The sequence below is a fragment of the Euprymna scolopes genome, chromosome 25 (genome assembly GCF_053919585.1).
Source record: "Euprymna scolopes isolate OS-2025 chromosome 25, ASM5391958v1, whole genome shotgun sequence".
In the NCBI taxonomy this organism is placed as follows: domain Eukaryota; kingdom Metazoa; phylum Mollusca; class Cephalopoda; order Sepiida; family Sepiolidae; genus Euprymna; species Euprymna scolopes.
The window spans coordinates 26523909-26542863 of NC_136506.1; the positions used below are offsets into that span (position 1 = coordinate 26523909).

Below are 18955 nucleotides of genomic sequence, written 5' to 3' on the forward strand. Positions count from 1 at the left end.
ATGAAGAGCAATTTCGTTAACTGAGCCATTGGTCAGGATTTTTCCCCTGGCAGCTTTTCGATTTCATGAAAAGCTGGACAAACTGCCAAAAAGAGCAGGAGTGGGGAATGATATTGCTGGCTTAAAACTGTGAATGTCAATTTCCAAATGGAAAACAGTAAAAAGCAGAAAAGCCGCAACCGTCATCTATTAATACAACATTGGCAGATGATTTCTATTCAACTGAAATCGTCGGCTCGGAAGCAAGCCAAAACCAAGACTGCGTGTGCGCATGTGTCTTTGCCAAGTAAAGAGCAATTTAGAAACAGCATCTTCATCATTTGACATTAGCATGATCGAGCATCCCCCTCCCCTTCCTGAAAGTATTGGAAGGAGAGAAATAGATTTTGACGGGCATTTAGCCAAAGAAGGTTATGAAGGAACCTTAATGAAACAAAAAGTGGGGTATAATCTTTTATTATCCCTACAGCCCCTCTCACTTGGAAGATATATAGCTAGTCTCTAATTTATCGTTATGTTCCTGATAGGTGTTACCATTGTAAAAAATTCAAAGTAAAAACTTGCTTGGCTACATTCAAAGCAAAAGAATTTTCTTTTCCCCTCTCTAAAAACTAAACAGAACTTCCATGAACAAAGTTTGTTTCCTAAAATAAGTCACCTGCAGAACAAAATACCACAAGGCTGCTTCCCAACTCACTACAACATGGCTGTCTTCAAGTTTTATGTAAACAAATAGTCGTGAGCGCTAACCTCTGGGATAATCCATTCCACTTAAGCAATCTTCTGCCAATTCCATCCATTGTTTGTAGTCCTCTTGTGGTGGCAATCATCGTCCAACTGACGATCTCTTTAACACTTATCCTTGAGGCGTCTCCAGAGCTTGATAAGTGGTAACCTATTAGCGTTGTTTCTGACAAAGGGGGGAAGAACTACTGTTTTCTGAGTTGGAATTTATCCATATAACATTTATCATTGGCTAGTTTTTGACCCTGAAGTAATTTCTTTTTAGCTCCTTATATCAAGTGGCTTCGTGCTTGGTCTGGAGACATTTCCATTTAAAAAAAAAAAAAAGTGATGAATACAAACTGAACCAAATTGGATGAAAAAATCTAAAAAGACAAATCTATTTGACACTGATACGGATCCAGAACCCGACCCAAAGTTATGTCAACAGTTTACGGTCAATTGATGGAAAAGCAGCCGGAAAAAGACAATGTAATTAGCTAATAAGCAATCAGCTGTCAGCAGATGATGCTTTCATTAATAGGGCGAAAGAAAATCACTTTGTGATGCCAATTTTAAAAAAGAAAAAAATTGTCTGTGATCATAGTTGTTTCTGTAAAAAAAAAAAAAATTATTGTTGCTTATAGTCGTTTCTATGTTTTCATCTTAAAAAATTATTTCTTTGAAGCATTTGTTGAAAAACTTAAAAATAATAACATTTTATAATTAAACTTACGATAAGTCTTATCTCGTGTTGAAGTTGTGTCATGAATTACTTTTGGAACGCTCTTGCTCTTCGCAGGATAATATGAATGTTGAACTTAATCGACATAAAAAAAAATTAAAAAAATAAATTAAAAAAAAAAATCACTAGAAAGCTCGGGATTCCACCAAGTTCAATAAAAATTCTAAAAAGCTGAATCTATCTTATTTTCCTAAACAGCAAACGAGACTTATAAAAATCCATAAAAAATAAAAATGAATAAATAACACAAGTTATTTAAGAAATGGATAATTTGTATTTTCACTATAATCACTATAAATCAAATTGTTGCCTTTGTAATATGACAGGCCAAATAACCATCTATATAACATTTAATAAAGTACATATCGTTTATGTGTCATATTGAAATATATATGTATATATATATATATATATATATATATTTACATACTCACACTATTGATAAAATTCTAAATGTTTATTCTATATTATTATTCATTGGACTACTGTCCTCATCTTGAGTGTGATTTTCACAACGTTTTGGTCGATATAACCTCCGACCTTCTTCAGGTGTATCTTGTCGAACTCGGGTATGTTTCTGTTGTACTCAGGAATTTGGATGGAATTTCGAGCGGAACCCTTTATTTACTTCACGGGGGTAGCGTGCTCTTGTTCTGTCAGCCATGACTGGATAGAGGTCCTAAGTAATTCGCAAATGTATTTTTCGGTCGGCCACACTGAGGATTTGCGAATTACTTAGGACCTCTATCCAGTCATGGCTGACAGAACAAGAGCACGCTACCCCCCGTGAAGTAAATAAAGGGTTCCGCTTGAAATTCCATCCAAATTCCTGAGTTCAACAGAAACATTCCCGAGTTCGACAAGATACACCTGAAGAAGGTCGGAGGTTATATCGACTGAAACGTTGTGAAAAATCACACTCAAGATGAGAACAGTAGTCCGATGAATAATATAAATAACTAATCCTCATCTAAAAAATTCAGAAACGTTTATTTATTTATGTATACATGTGTGTATATAGCAATAAAACTTTCGAACGGATGCACTGAATTGAAAATTTCTCTTTTCCCCTAAATGGTGCGAGTTCCTAGATTGTCCTTATATGGTTTGTAACGAAAAACGCAAAAAAAGAAATTAATTCACATTCAGAATTTTTTTTTTAATCAATTTTTAATTTTTGGCAGATGGCTAAATTTCTATTATGTCGCAGTTTACACACGTTTTGTTGGATAACGGAATATATTATCCACATATCACTAAACAACTCTTCAGAGACGAATAAACATTCCTCGAAAAACCCCTACAAAGTTCAAAATACAGTACGAAAGAAGGAAAAAATTGGAAAAGAAAAAATTTAAAAATCTATAAAATCAGACATTTAAAACACTTAAGGTAATGTTCCTAAAAACGAACCCACAAAAATAGACTGCCAAAACAAAGTGGCTAATATCTCACACCGTCATATTGGATATATATTTTCCCAAAACCTCTGGCTTCAATGGAGGGGAGACTAAAACTTGCTGCTATGGTTTCAAATGATCTGAAACAGCAAGGGGAGACTTGATTCCAAATATTTCTCATTTTATATATTCACTCTTTTAGAAATAGGGTACAATTATGAATTGAATATATCCAGTATCAAATATTCCTTATACACTGAAATTTACTTTATGTATGAAAACCAAATGAGGAATATTTGGAATCGTCTTACCTTGCTGTTATTTCAAGCTTTAGTCTCTCCTCCATCAAGGCTAGAGTTTTTGGTGAAATATCATTTTGCAATTCATATGCAAAACTAGGAGAACAAATGACTATGATTGAGACATTTTATGGCTGTAAAAAAAAAAAAAAAAAAAAAAAAAGTGCCAAAAATAAACTTAAGATGATGGATGATCCCTTTAATGTGTGACCTTAAGGGCAAATATCACAAAGCCTACTACACAATTCAGGTCATTATCTATCAAACAAGCCTTCATTTGTTAAATTCTGATCGATAGCCTGAGATTTGGAACGTATAAAATTGCCAAAAAAGGTAATTAAATATGTTGTTTCTGAATTTCCGTCCAAATTCCTGAGTGCGACAGAAACATTCCAGAGTTTGATAAGATACACCGGAAGAAGATCGGAGGTTATATCGACCGAAACGTTGTGAAAAATCACACTCAAGATGAGAACAGTAGTCCGATGAATAATAATACAAGTGACATTATATATATATATATATATATATATATATATATATATATATATATATATACACAGACATACACACTTGTAACCAAATTGAATATTGAAATACAATATCTTTGGTTCTTTAGAATGAAACTACATGAGAATTTGCCGGCTTTTTGAGGATTATAAATTACATTACATGGTTAAAATTTTATATGACGATTGGTAAAAAAGAACTTGTATTTTCAAGCCAATAAAATATGCCCAAATTTGCCTACATTTGTATATATACTATAGTTTGGAATAATTACCTCAAAGTATCGTATATATAGTGTCCTGGCAAGCCAGGTTTTGTTTTGTTGCTTTTGGATGAATTTTGCTTAGTGTTTTTTTTTTGCTTGATTGTCTCCCCTATGGTTTTGCCAGGCACCTAATATATATATGCGTGTGCGTGTATATATATATATACACACACACTAAAACGTTAATAGTCCAGTGACGATGTTTTTATTCCATTTTTAACACCATCCAGATACTTGATGGATTGCTTCATAGACACATGGGCAATCATAACTTTGTTATATATCCTGGAATTTCCATACGAGTGACTTTTCAAAAGCGATGTTCACAAACACCAATAAATAAAATAAAAAATAACAGCATTCACATTGTTAAATCATTTATAGATGCAAGTTCAAACCAGAACACATTTAATATTAATTAACAAAAAGATATGTATATCTTACTTAAATATACCTTCGAAGGTCTAAGAAAATTTAAAAACAAAAATAGTAAAACAGAAGTAAAATAAAATAGAAATAAATTTAAAATAAATATATTAAACACACAATGCCGGAGATAACTTGAATGCCTACTAGACACTATACTCTAGTGTCGAATATCTCTATACACGGGTTTGTCAGGACAACCTGGCATGAGGATACTTTTACCTAGTACAAGTAAACCCTGACCAAATATTCAAAGTTCCCATATGATTTGGAGCCCAAATAAGATCTCCTTGGTGTGATTAGACATCACTATTTTTTTTTACAAGCTATGGTGCACCTTCTCCAAGTAATAGCCCAAGACTGGATACTCCACCAAACTAGACAAATTCTCGTCCTGAAATCCAGTAAGACAAAGAGACCACAAGAAAGCTATACAATAACATATTTAAATTGTCAATTACGGGAGAAGAAAATTATGTTCCCAATTTCTTTACTAACTCCATTCAAAATTATGTTCTCAACGTTTTTACTAACTCAATATTTAATAGGCGTTCTTGGCCTTTGGGCCAAGATCCAAGTGGAAATTTTTTGTACATCTTCCCATCTGTATTTTTTTTTTTTTGTGAATAAAAAATTTAATATCTCAAAGTGTACTATCTGTTCTTCAGACGCTGCACTTCAATTTCTTGTTCTCTCAGTGGAGGAAAAATCCTTCACGACTGAGACAATTTCTTTATTTTTGTTCCTTTTCTCCACGTTAAAAAACGACCCTGGTGTCTAACTGCCCTTGTGGGGAGACATTGTAAATAGGGGCTCAATATTTAATTAGTAAAGGAGAACTTTAATCGATCATTCAAAATATCTATGCATTTTATATAGAGATCGAGTGTTAGTCCCAGGAAGGGAGAGGTCCCTTGATTTCTGGGGACTTCGACTGGAGTAGAATGAAACTGGGGTAGTTTTTTTTTTTTTTTTTTTTTCTGAAATGGATAAAATTTCTGAAAAAAAGTAGTTACATATAGCCTCATCTTGTGATGTTTTTGTTGTTATGGAAACAAAATAAGATGTAACATGCAAACGAACAACACACACACTTGAACATTTACTAGCAAAACTCTGCAGAAATTCCACGGGTTTTTTTGTTTGTTTGTTGTTTGTTTTTTTACATCAATCTGTAGGATTTACTGTTAAAAGTTCTTTTGAAATAAGAAATATTATTAAGAAAAAAAAAATCACTTCTTGCATATAAAACTTAATCGCTAAATAGTCTTAAAATAAATAAAACCGAATATATGTCCATTTAAAATTGTTGGGATCTAATCCTTTTTAAAACAAAATTCCGTCTTGGCATCAAAAATAATTGTCAACTAAATATTCTTGAAATCAATAAAACTAATGTCACTTTTTCAAATGTTTTTATTTAAAATTGTATGATTTTAGTCGACAGGATGACATAATTCGATATTGAAACAATTCATTTCAAAATGGGTAAAGTCGGAAGACTTTGCCTTAGTGAGATCAGATTAATTACCAAACATTTTTGCCGAGCGAACGATCTCATTTTTAAAAAAAATTTTTTTTAATATGTATGAAAAGTGATAATGTACGTAGGAACATAAAATGCCTTAGCATATTAATATATATATATATATATATATATATATATATATATATATATATACACACACATATATATATATATATATATATATATATATATATATATATATATATATATAAAAGAGAGAGTGATCTAAACTAATTAACGGATCATTATAACCTTCTGAATATGTTTTTAAAAACAATATGGCAAGTAGAATAACATGCGTATATTTTTTGTAAACATTAACATTTAAGAGGAGTCCACTCAAACTCTCCCTAAAAAATCTTTGAAAGTTGGATACAAAAATCTTAATTGGTCTACATCAAATTTTGAGCCACATTAAGCAATTCATTTTGGAAAGGATCGCTGCACACGCATAAGCTTTAATAATGTGCTTGGTAAAATCCTGAACTATTGAACTCCTTGTGAATTTATGGAATATATATTCTAGGCCACAGGGAATATAACATGAGCGCTTAAATTTTTTTTTTTTTTTTTAGCTATACTAGTTAAGAGGGTGTGACTGAATCTGTATCATACCCCTGCAAAGAAAAAACCCATTAAAATTTAAAACTTGTGTTATATTTATTGCTTTGACCTATTCATATATTCTAATTATAAAAAAATTATATAATTGTTGCTTTTACAGCAGCATTGCTTCCAACAAAGTCTTCGTCAGATGAAGACTCTGGGTTCAGGCATGGTTTCAGGGCCAAAGCATCATTACCACTAGCCCAGAGCGCCCCAGCAGTATTCCATGATACCACCAGACTTTGTTGGATTGTTGTCAATCTGTGGGATTTCCATATCCACGATGATGTAAATAGAGCCTTGTCTTGTATTTTGTTTATGTATTTTTTCTTGTTTGACAAAGAAAGACCAAGATTATTAAAGAACATGAAGGCCGAGTTTGCAATAAAACCTCAGCATCCAACTTTGATAGGAAATACAATGGTTTTCCAGCCATCTCTGATACATTCTTCTTGCAGATCTTCATATCTTTCCATCTTACCTGATGTGCTCAATCAAAATTTTCTTCAAATGGAACCGTTAATTCAATGAGAAAAACTTTTTTTCAAATTAACAGACCAAATGATATCTGGACGCTCATCCGTTAACGTTATTTCAGTTGGAAATACGATCCAGTGTTCTAAGTCGAATACAACACGCCAGTCAGTGCAACCATCAAATAATAACGATCTCTGCCTAAAGATTTGGAGCTATTTTCTTTATATTCTTTATATTATATATAAATATATATTTTTTAATATAATGATTATTTTGTATTAGATCTTAATGCTCATTATTGAAATAAAAGGTCAAGTTACGTATTTACAAGTTTATCATAATAATCGGGGGTTTAAAGAAAGAATAAAAATCCATGGATTTTTCAAAGAATTTATGCTTCTCAGAAGGTAGATGAAGTAATTTTCCTAATTATTCGTAAATAATTTATGCGTAAAGCAAAAGTATCAAATCTTAAAAAATAAATAAAATTTTAATTGTATGTATTTTTGAGATGAGGTGTTTTCATTTATTGAGATTGTCAGACTGACTTCCTCATCTTGGTTGTTATAGTCACAACGTTTCGGCCGTTTTGCCCTCCGGCCTTCATCAGGTGTTTTGTATCGAACATGGGAACCGTTTGTTAGGAATCTCAAAGCCAAACCTTTATTATTATTACGGGGGTACTGTGTTAGACGTTGTATCAAAATTTACAGTTACCCAAAGGTGCCAAGTTCAATCCTGAACGAAGGCAGTAAAAAGTAACATTCAAAACAGAGAATCAGCAACTATGTCCCAGAGCCTAGCTGGAGTCCGAACACGGTACCCCTGTAATAATAATACAGGGTTGGGGGTCGAGACTCCTAACAAACGGTTCCCATGTTCGATACAAAACACCTGATGAAGGCCAGAGGGCAAAACGGCTGAAACGTTGTGACTATAACAACCAAGATGAGGAAGTCAGTCCGACAATCTCAATAAATGAAAAATAAAATTTTATTGTGAATTTCCAAATACATGGGGAATAATAGCAATCCTGGGTAACGCTGTATACGATTAACACGAATCTCAATTCACTTAAATTTCATATATCATATCCACTTGAATTTCATATATCATATTCACTTGAATTTCATATATCATATTCACTTGAATTTCATATATCATATTGAATAAAATGATTGCTTATTATATACTTTATATATATTATTACTTTATATATTTATTATATACTTTATATATATTATTACTTATCATATTGAATAAAATGATTGCTTATTAAATCTTATACAGAAACTCCACACGCCAAATACTCAAGTATTGAATGTCATTCTACGAACAAAAGTGATAGTTTGTATATGTGAAAAGCAAAGGCTGTACAACATGTGTACGACAAGTATATACGTACAGAGAGAGAGAGAGAGAGTATTTACAATCTATGTAATAATACAAAAATGTCTATAGGCAATGTATGCATAAACGTGTGTATTTATGAGAGTATACAGTGTGCATTAATCCAAAAATGTACCCTGTAGGTGCAATGCAGTATATGCACCAGTATGTACTTGGTCAAGTGACTGTGTACTGTATGTGCAAGGTGTATATTTATGTGTATGATCATATTGTATGTTTAAGAGCATGTGTATTTATGCTTGTGTACAATTTATGCGCAAAGTGGGAGATGATATTTATTACAGAAGATCATGACATCAGTACTGCCGGTTTTAAATTTAAACAAAGAGGACCTGTACTTGGTCTTCTATGCTAGACTCGGCTGAAAAAAGTTTGGCATAGGAGACCAGTAATAGGTCCCCTTTGTTTGGATTTGAAACCGACGGTACCAATGTTGTCTTGATCTTCTATAATACATACATATAACACTTATTTAATTTTTCTTAATGACTGAGTACTCTAGTGCGGATTCTCTCCTCCTAACTTTACATATACATTATATGATTTACTATTGCATGCATATGCATACATATAAAATAATGTAATATATTACAAGTATCTATTTTCAGTGCTCGATAAGCTTGTAAAGTATAAAATATTTTTATAGCAAGTAAGCTACACAGAAACGTTCATGTTTCATCCCCAAAGGAAAACCAAAAAACATTACTTCGAGATAAAAACAACCGCAAACTGTACACAATTAGCCTCGTGATTTTCTTCAGAAATGAAACAGATGTTTCTGTGTAGCTTACCTGCTATAAACACATTTTCATACAACCAATACGACCACACACAAGTTTTATTCATACAAACATAACTTGGCTACACATTCGGAACATGTTTCGGTCATAACTAATAAGCTCAACACCCTCAAGCCAACAAATCTTTATTCTTTCAAAGAACTGACTTGTTAGTCTGAGAATGTCAAGCTTATTAAATCTATGATTGAAACATGTTCCGAATTTGTAGCCAGGCTATGTTTGTATAAAGAAAATTCTGTTATTATAAGTAAATACCTATATTTATTATCGAGCATTATTTTATAAACACGGTAAATATTATACGGATTTTTATCATATCGATACAAAACTTAGCTGAATTATTATATATATATATATAATATATATATATATATATATATTTATTAAGAGAGAGAGAGCGAGCGAGAGAGAAATAGCGGACAATATAGCTACAATATTGTGCACAGTGATTGTGTCAAAGAAAAATCTCACCTCAAAGATACACAAACACATCATCGACCACCTGAAAACAGAAAGGCAGAAAAATATCCACATCTTTTCAGAAAGAGCAAAAAGGCAATAAGAAAAGAAAACAGAAAAGTTTCCACTGTTGTCCAAAGAGAGAAAGATCTTGATAAAAAAGAAAAAAGAAAAAAAAAGAAAAGAAAGGAAAATGCAGAAAAAAAAAAAAAACAAAAAAAAAAAAAACCTCATGCAAAGTAAATATTTATCAGTGTAAACAATCTGGAATTATTTACCCAACACGGCTGTGGAGTCGGTAGCCAAAACATTCGACTCCTACTCCTGTAATTTTAAATGGACCAACTTAGACCAAAGAAATCTTCCAGTAGTAATAATTTGAAGATACTATAAAAGATTAGCAGCAACACATGGCGTTGCCTGGGAAAGAATTGTGTTCTCCTGGATCCGGCATAAGCTACTGGTACTGTTATTAAAATTTATTAATAAAAGCATATGAAGCTGAATTCTAATATTCTGGTGATTTTTTTTATTTTATTTTATATTTTTTTTTTTTTTTTTTACAAAATTCAACTTAGAAGATAGATAAGTAATGCCTAGCAGGCATTATCATAATCTTTCATTTAATCCACGGGAGTAGATTGTTTTTGTTCCATTATCGTTATATATCGAGAAACATCGTAATTTGTAAGGGTGATTCCATCTAATCATCCGGAAATGTAGGAGTTTGAAACCCATGTACTCTGCTTTTGTTGCGACTTGCACCACAGATGGACATCATAAAAACTAAGAAATCCTGGAAATTTGAGCACGTAACTTCACACAGTTGTTGATTTAGAGCATTTTCCGTTTTGCATAAATTATGTAAGATGACCCCGAACGAGATTTTAATACTTATATTTTCTTGAATATTTTCAGTTCAGTTCAGAACATGTGACCCTGAAAATTCACTCAGGTAAGTTTTTTTAGATCTGAGGAATCCAAAAATGGCACGAGATTTGCTCAGAAATGAAGCCTTTTGTGTGATTTTATCGGATTTTGAAATCTTTTCATATGTACTCCAATGTTGGGGGGGGGTATGATGTGAATAATACGATACCTTTACTTTTCCGTTTTTGGAAATTCATACAGACACTGATGCATCCTGTGAATCAAAAATGGTAAAAGTTCCTGTTTTGTTCACTCACAATGTCTATTCAGTCTTTTTTTTTCTTTTCTTTTCGAGGCTTCACAAATATATTTGGGAAGCAACTACTTTGGGTATGCAAAATGAAGTTGAGGTTGGTTGGTTGTTTTTGTTTTACGGCATATCAACCCTTTTCAGGTTATTTAATGCCGAATCCAAAGATTTTGAAGAAAAATTTTTTTAATAGAATATATTTGTTGTTTTCATGTCGGTTTCTATTTAACCCATAGTTGGGACCCTAACAGGTACTACCACTCCGGGTCAGAGTGGACCTGGGAGCAATGGTAATTAAAGAGTGGCTCCACACTCCCCAAAGCCCACAAGCTGGGGCCTCACCACTGGATATAGTTTAAGGTCATATCCAGGACCCCCATTGAGGGACTTTTACCCTATGCAGGGGAACAGTCGGCGTATTCTAATGCCCCACCGTCAGGGCCGTTGAAGTTGACGAGACAATGTAAATTTATATAAAATTCATATTGAATAAATTTTAGAAAATAAAACGTTGAATAGTAGAAGTCTCACAGTGATCAGCTACTAGGTGTAAGAGTGAATAATGTGAGCTATATTTAGTTCGATTTAATTTTACGCAAAAGGGAGTAAAGTAAGTAAGGATGTCCTTTGTAAAAATTCAGTTTATTTGGGGAGATTTTAAAGGATTTTTAGAGCGCACTATATGGGCACAAACTCCCATTTGAAAATTAAAATACTTCAAACTTGTATTAAATTTGACTTTATTTTACATACAAATTAAGCAAAGTTTTGTGAATTTCAATTTCTTCTCAAGACCTCTTAAGTTTATGTCTTAAATTTTCGGCATTTTCTAAAATAAAAATCAGATAATGATTGACAAAAATTGGAATAAGGATTGCAAACATAGGGTTTATGCCGTTATTTTAATCTTCATAATGATGCATAAAGGTGGTGACCTAGAACAGGTATTCTACTAATAGATATAAGGTTTGTTATAACATAAAATATGACATATCTCCCCCCCCCTCCTCCCTCGATTTACAGACAAAAATGGGAGAAACATGGTGGTGCTAAAATTGACTGATGATGACTTTAATAAGAAGGTCGCGTATAACCGGCAGATATGAAGATGTTACAACCCCCCCCCCAAATTGCCGATATAAGGGTTTACGGTCTTTTCATCACTCAACATTTCATCACACGACTATTAATAACGGACTATTAATCACTAAACATTTAATCAGATCGTTTTTTTTTTCATCACTTGAGGATTTCTGAAAGCGCTTGAAAGCTATTATTTTTTCACCACATTATATTTGTCTATTTTTGGAATCCTTTAAGTTTATTCTTCATTATCTATATATCCATTTTTGCGAACAATTGTCCTCATTTTCATTGTTGTTGTTTATACAACAAACTATTTGCAGAAAATTTGTTTACATTTTTTGAATAAAAGATAAATTAATTAAAATAAATGTTATGTTTATTGTTTATTTGTTAAGTTAAAATAAAAAATGGATGATATTTACTTTAAGCGAACAGATAGCTTCTCCCCTAACCCTTACATGATTGGCGCGGGGGGGGGGGGGGGGCAGTGTTACCCTATAGATTTTAATCTCTCATAAAAATAACCCCAAAATTGTCGAAGGGGCTAAAAAGTTAACGTAATAAAAACATAATTACATAAATAACATTATTACAAAAATAAACTTTTTTTTTCCTTGGGAAGTGATTGTCTCGGTGTCGGGTGATTTGTGTCCACGTGATGAAAAACGTAATTAAATTCTAGTGATTATATTCCGTGATTAACAACCGAGTGATTAAATGTCAGATGATAAAATGTCGGTATATCGATATAAGATTATACTTTAATTCGAGAAAAAAATTTTTTTTATTATTTATTTTCAAATGAAGGCCACTATGGTTTCAATAATCTAACTAGACCTATTATCCGAAATCACAAAAAGGTTGGGGGGGGGGAGTATAATTTTTTTTATATTTTTAAGTTTTTTAATTTTCTCATCAGATTGTTCAAGCTGTTGATGAAGTATCCTACCACATGCTAATTTAGATATTCCAACTGAGAGATCATTTTAAGATTCCCACCGTCCCTTTAATTGCAATTGTTTGAATCTCTCTTGCACTTGGTTCACAGAGTATATTTGCCAGGTAGTTTTTTTAAAACTCTTTCATGAGTCCAGTTGCTCCTATAATAACTGGAATGATAGAGATCTTCCTTAGATTCCAGTTTCTTTTCATATCATTCATAAAACCTTGGTATTTCGTTATCTTTTCCCTTTCAGCTTTGTTTTAACCCAGCATCATTGGGGACACTAACTTCTACTTTTAAAGATTGTCGGCAAGGATTGATGTGAAAAGTGTTTTTTTTTTTTTTTTTTTTTTTAAGAGATAACACCACACTGAATGATAGATGTGTGGAAAAGAAGCATATATGACCTTGAACAGTGGTCAGTTTGTTGCATGTCTACAGCAACGACAGGGCTCTACATTGCGAGTGAAAGTCGCATTTGCGAGTGATTTTTCAAAGTGGCCACTAGAAATAACGAAACGCTTATCTTTTGGCCATTGCATTTCTTTGACTGACAATCATCCAAAGCTCACTACTCAGTTAAAAATATCTTGTCAACTTTTTTTTAAAAAATAATTTAAACAATGAAAGTTTAATAAAACAATATACTCTTTTTTTTTTTTTTAACGAAGGCTGTTTTAAAAAAAAAAGCACCTGAATAAATTAGGTTTATACCTTCAAGTATCAACATAAAATTTGTTGAATATTTAGAATTAAACTTTAAAAAAAAAATACAGAAAAATCTTTATGATATACATACGTCATGAAACGAAGATGTCATATTCCAAAAATCAGCTGAGTTTTGCTAGTAATTTGTCTATTCGGCTAGTAAAATATTTAGTTGTCAAAGGTCAAATAAAGATGAATTTGTCCATAGAGCCCTGAATGACCTCACATAATCTATAAATAGAGAAGTTAGTAAGTTACAAAAAGAGAATTTTCGATATTTGGTACCCGAAGTGCCGAGCTTTAAAACAATACCAATCTCGTAAAAATCCGTCATCTCTGTGAAAAGTTTTAGGCATACATACATACATCTGATATTTATATTATAGATTATTCTTAACTAGTTGTGTTAGATAAAAACACAAGTAGATGGGATTATACTGCTTATTGGGTTGGTCGAGAGCAGGAGGGGGATCTGATATGAGTTTATCGGAGGGCATTCTATTGGACTTGGAGCACTCATGGGGAGGCATAGGGATGCAACAGTGCAACAATGGAATGAAGGTTGGAGCTTGGCTGATGGTGTGGTACCTGTTGGATTTGGAACTCTTTCTTGAACCCTGTTTGGGAGTAAGAGACTGATGTTGGATGCACCAGTCCAGATGTAGCAGTAGTGCTCTATGCATGGGCGAGTTGTGGATTTTTAAGGATGTGGGATGTTCACTAGTGTGAGCGGTTTTCTGGCTCAGTAGAAAAAAAAAACTTTTTTGCAGCAGCCCTGACAAAGTTGAACGATGATGGTCACCATAAAAGAACCTATATATGGCATAACTTTTACAAAGAGACACTTGTCTAGCTACAACCACTATCAATAATTTCCCTTACCCCCTATCTGTGTCTAAATCAAGACAAATTCCATGAACAAAGCTTCTTTTCTAGAACTGCCTGCCTGTGGAACTTTGTTCCGTTGGCCTGTTTTCCAGCTGACTACAATATGGTCGTCTTCAAGTCCAATTTAAACAAGTTCTTGTTAAGTTGTCTCTTAAAATAATCAAATTCTATCCTAATTCTACTATTAATGATTACTACTCTATTGTCCTAGTGACCTCTGCACACTCATTAACCTTTATCCTTGAGTGACCTTCAGGCCTTGATAAGTAGTGGTTCCCTTGTAAAAAATAAATAATCATGTTGACACACCAATACTCAGAGCATTGAAGTTAAGCAACACTGACCCTGGTTAATACCAGATGGCTGACCATTTGAGAATACCAGGTGCTGTATGTAGGATGTCGGCACCTCCCTGCAAAAAAAAAAAAAAAAAAAGTCATCTCTGCTTACAGAGATATACAAATGACTGAGGAGTGCTTGCAAATTTTATATTCTCTATGAAACTTCCTCCTCTGGAAGAAGCTGACTAAGGGCAAGTGTCACATCAGTATAAGCTGAAAACACACGTAGCACTCTCTAAGAAGAAGATTTGAAATCTTGCGTGTGTGCACTTGTGTATTCTGATGAAGAATCATTGATTCTTACTCAATTTTTTTTTTCATCCGCAGCATCATTGCACTATGCGACCATGATAGAGTAGCCTCCGCTGTTGATAAAAAAAATCTATCATGTTTCTACTCTGCAGGCTCCTGCTTCATCGATCACCAGTTTAGAAGAATTGTGCATCAATAAAACTTAATAAATCGTGCATCGCGAAAGCTGGTCTGCACTTTTGACATCTGACATTTGCATAAATTGTCGATCACTTGTGGTTTGTGTGGGAAACGCAAAAAGATAGAAAAACCAAAAAAAAAAAAAGTCTATAAAAACACATCAATTCTGTTATCGTTTTAATTTATTTATTTTTTTATAAGGCCATCAATAGTTTGACCTTTTCGTGTTGGCTGTGATAACAGTGGTGTTGTTTTTCAAAATAAATGTTAAAAGGATAAACTGATTTTACAATCAATGTGCTCTTTAGCAGCCAAAACCATATAGAGCTTAGAAAATCAGATTTTGTTTACTCTTTGGTGCACCTGCGGACTAACTCAACAACATGGTTAAATGACAAAAGCTTGCATTCTTTGGCCACATGAAGGGTTCGATATACATACATTGAAAGGATGGAACTTCAAGGATGCTCACATCAATTATAGATGAAATGTCCGAGTGTCATGTTCGGATTGTTATGGATTGCGGTCATGATAGTTTTAGAGTTGTTGTACAAACTGATGACCTGAGCAGGCATGCTGACTGGTATTAATTGAGGAATACTAGTAACCCCTTTCCTTATACAATGAACTGCTTTGATTAACATTTTTGGCTAGGAGCAAAGTGTAGTATCTGTTCTGATACTACACTTCACCTTTTCTGACCGCGATCAGTGGAGAAGAAATCCTAGATTGAGGCAATTTTTAATTTTGTTCCTATCCAGAGTGCCCCTTTTTGGGGAGCTGGATGTTCCCTATATTAAAAACCGACCTTGCATCTAACGCTGTCCTCGTGAGGAGGCAAGTAAACAGGAACATTATCAAAAAGGTACTTATTCAGTTTCTGACCCAATCTCCAACACTTTTATGTTAGCATCTTCCAGCAGCTAGAAGATGCTCAAGTAAAGACTGCCAGACAATTAAAAAAGTTGCATTATCCTCACCTCCTTCCATGTTAAGAATGGATTTCTATTTAAAAAGTCATTCTTAACATAGGGGAAGGGGGTGGGTCACGTTGACAGTCATTTTTGTTTTAAAAAATATTTTCTTGATTTAATGAATTTCACTTTCATTGAAATTTTTCTTCTGACAGCTGATTGGATAATCGCTTCGGCATCCTCCAGCTGCTTAAGTAATCTGCACAATCAAGCAAACTCCAACCTATTCTACTATCGCAATGTTGTATCTCTGTGCCCGTTTTGCAAATACTTTAATGAAATATGCTCTGACGAACTGATAGCATGTGCCCCTTTAATGTAAATACTCCCGACTAGCCCAACAAGCGACAAAATGCTACCTCTTCACGGTTGAGGTTTTTAAATGTCAGAAAGTTTTCTACTCTTAATAGTTTCTTCTCTCAAATTACTAAACTTTGGAATTTCCTCCCTGTTTCCTGCTTCCATGACTGTACTAACATGCAAAAATTTAAATGTAATGCAAATAGACATTTCACTGCTCAACTCACTATATAGTTTCCTTGTAGCCACGGCCCTACATAGTAGCCCATTTTATATACAAATTGCAATATAACTTATTTGGGGAGAATAAGAATTTAAAAGTTAAAAAAAACTAATGAGGAAGAATATAGAATTCCGAATGAAAACTTCCGGTTACGTTTGAAATTCAAATAGCTTCCGGTTAGGTTATTTTGAAATTCAAATAGCTTCCGGTTAGGTTATTTGGAAATTCAAATAGCTTCCGGTTAGGTTATTTGGAAATTCAAATAGCTTCCGGTTAGGTTATTTGGAAATTCAAATAGCTTCCGGTTAGGTTATTTGGAAATTCAAATAGCTTCCGGTTAGGTTATTTGGAAATTCAAATAGCTTCCGGTTAGGTTATTTGGAAATTCAAATAGCTTCCAGTTAGGTTATTTGGAAATTCAAATAGCTTCCGGTTAGGTTATTTTGAAATTCAAATAGCTTCCGGTTAGGTTATTTTGAAATTCAAATAGCTTCTGATTAGGTTATTTTGAAATTCAAATAGCTTCCGGTTAAGTTATTTTGAAATTCAAATAGCTTCCGGTTAAGTTATTTTGAAATTCAAATAGCTTCCGGTTAGGTTATTTTGAAATTCAAATAGCTTCCGGTTAAGTTTACATACGGATACACGATATTAATTTGAAAAAGTTATTAAAAAAAAAAAAAAAATTCTTTTTTTTTTTTTAAATAGTTTTAAAAAAAAATTACTGTTCAGAGGTGTGGGGGGGATACAGGTAGCTTTTGTTAGTAAATAAATCGATAACGTTGAATTCTTGGTGTTTGGGTCGAGATCACAGTGTAGTAGCTGTTTTTCAGATGCTGCTCTTCATTTTGTTGTTCTCTGTTAGTGGAGGAGAAGCCCTTAACGACTGAGAGAATTTTTTTAATTTTTGTTCCTTTTCTCCAGGTTAAAAAACGACCCTGGTGTCTAACTCTGTCCCGTGGGGAGACATTGTAAATCGATAACCTTGAATCAACAGGTCTTCCATTCGCCCAAATTGTAGCATTAGTCATCACAGCATTAAGTGCCGGTTCGTTGCTGGTACAAATTATTCATGGCTTTCGTTAAGATTAGCACTGTTTACAAAATCCTTCGGCGTTAGTGGCGTCAGATAAATTTTAAGGTATGGATGACCAACACTGTATATAGCTTCTGATGTTTGAAAAACAGATCATAATACGTTTTTTTTTATGATAAAAGTTCTATTCTTATATTAAAAAATAAAATAAATAAAAACACAGTTCATAAATGTATTATTGGGAAGAAAAAAAAAGTTCATAAATATTTTTACAACAGTTCTATTTTTATGTTTGATGTGAAATAAAAAAAAAAAAGTACGAACACTTGATGTTTGATGAAAAAAAAAAAGTGCATAAACATTTTTATTATAAAAAGTTATAATTTTGTTAGAAAAGTTAAAATAAAACCTGAATAAAACTTCTATTTTCATATTTGCATAAAAAAAAAAAAAAAATTAAAAAAAGATATTATATACAGTGTTGGTCATCCATACCTTACAATTTGTCTGACGTCACTTCCACCGAATCACTTTGTAAGCAAAGTACCAATCTTAAAAGCCTTCTTTGTTTCGTTCGGACAGCAACAAATGGTTGGTATGTCTAGTACTAGCAGAAATTTTGTTGCCACACAAGTCACAGTAGAGTTGACCATCTTTTTATTTTTGTCATAGATATGGTCCCTTTTTACTTGCCTCTCCATCAAGACAGTTACACACAAGGTCAGTTTTTAACACGAGAAAAATCCAGCTCCTCTAAAAGGGGCACTCTTGATGGAGACAAAACGTAAAGTCGCCTTCATTCACATTTCTACTTCACTGCCTGGGGACATAAAAGATGAAGTGTAATATCAGAACATATAGTCAGTCAACACCCGGTCCTTGTACTGGACTGGTCACTGAAGCGTGGCGTCTGCACAGATGCAGTACTCAAATTAATTGTCCTTAGTCAATGGAGGGGGAAAACCCTTCTATACTAAGGCAATTTTATTTTTGCAGAATTCCCTTTTGAGTGGAGTTGGTTATCTCCCACATTAAACCGACCTTGTGTCATATTTTGTTTCATGGGAAACAAATAACCCGAACAGATACTACACTTTGCTCTTAGCCAAAAGGCTTGTCAGTCATCATGTGTGTAAATTTTTTTCTTCTTCCTAACAGTGGTTATATGTCTGCCTCTACGCTGTGTGTAGCAATCT

The 18955-nt window shown here is 33.2% G+C and overlaps 1 protein-coding gene across 2 annotated transcripts in view; it reads right to left on the minus strand.

The window, feature by feature from the left end:
* The window catches only part of LOC145247303 (GPI-specific phospholipase A2-like PGAP3), a 177918-nt gene that overhangs the window by 103859 nt on the left and 55104 nt on the right, over positions 1–18955 (minus strand). Inside the window, exon 1 of one of the 2 annotated variants that reach the window (XM_080108926.1) lies at positions 9661–9759. The exons of the other annotated variant lie outside the window; for it this stretch is intronic. The gene's annotated coding sequence lies outside the window, so the exon portion shown is untranslated. Of the gene's footprint in view, positions 1–9660; positions 9760–18955 lie in introns of those variants that run through there. 2 annotated transcript variants of the gene reach the window in all.